Source organism: Acartia tonsa, chromosome 3 (genome assembly GCF_053477335.1).
Source record: "Acartia tonsa isolate MP-2025a chromosome 3, ASM5347733v1, whole genome shotgun sequence".
Taxonomy (NCBI): Eukaryota; Metazoa; Arthropoda; class Copepoda; order Calanoida; family Acartiidae; genus Acartia; species Acartia tonsa.
Window position 1 is genome coordinate 15,766,164 of NC_137262.1, and position 1,487 is coordinate 15,767,650.

Consider the following 1,487-nt stretch of genomic DNA (forward strand, 5'->3'; position numbering starts at 1 on the left):
TGAAACCGGACCAGGTTCACATTTTTTGCGCACAATTTTGAGATAATCTCAGATTTCAATCTTTCCAACAAAGACATCTTCTCTGAAATTTAATCATAAATTTTTATTTATCATATTTTTAATCTGAATGAATCTGGTGAAATTAAATTTTTATGAAATTATACAGACGAGAGAGGATTTGCTTACTATCTTTGTCAAAATTATTTATGTGATGAATGAAAATTCACAACGGACTTCAAATTAAATACTTAGTAATGTAAGATACTTATGATGAGAGAAATCTTCCAAAAAAGTTGAGGCTACAATTTTCAACAATTTTTTTCCAACCTCCCAATTTTATAAACAAACGTAAAAGAGGATTGATTTACATTTCAAGTGTCGTTTAATCACATTAAATTTTGTCTTACTTGACAGGCAATACCCAACTATTTTTATTAGATAAAATCAACGTATACACTATACATGTGAAATAAATTAAAACCTTTGCAAATATTTTCGTCTGACATTGTTAACAAAGAATAAAACCTAATTAATTTTGACTGATAGATAGTACAAAAGTCTTTCTTCAAATAAATGCTTAAATTCAAAATTTAGCAATTAACATTAATAATATGAAATACAGGTTATCACTAAAACGAAACAATAAATAATATCACAAAAACTAGTTATTATAACAGGACTAAAAACTTTCTACCTAATTGAAATTTAATCTAAGATTGTATACTTGTTTTAAATAATCTTGATATATCATATCAAAAAGGGTTCCATTGAATTGCACCAAGAAGGGATTTAAGTTTTAAGATCCTAAAAACGGCATTAACTCTTCTTACCTAAATTACAAACCTAGAGACCCCACCCCACCAAAATACAATGCATTTTGTCTAAATGCGGAGAGGATTGGGATATTGGACTATAAAACACCAAAGTTTTATAACTACGTTATCTTATTCGTTGGCTAAAAAATTTGAGTACTTGCTTTGATTTATTATTGGTTGGTTTTAAATTAGAAGTGTCAATACTTTTCAACCAAAAAATATCATCCACTTACTGACAGGAGTGTATATTCTGCACAAAATTAATTTTTTCCCCCTCCTAGTTTTTTTCAGCAAGGAAGGGGTTAAAATGAAAAAATATTTTCAAAACTTTTATTCATGTTATCCCCCCTCCCACATATTCTTTTAGTTTTTTTTACCAGAGGGGAGATAAATGAAAAAAAATGCTTTTAGTTCTCTTAATCATTCCCCCCCCCCCCCCCACCACCACATATTTTTTTATTTTTTCCCTCCCCCCTCAGCAGGGTCAAGTTTGCAGAATATTATTTTGATATTATCAATCAATTATCAATGTTTTAACCCATAATATCACTTAAAAGGATGCAGTTCTATGGAAAACCTCTGTGACTTAAATTTTTTAGTTATAGTTAGTTTTAATACCTACTGATTTATTTTCTTCCTAAAAAGACAATTCATGTATTTATTAGTATAAAG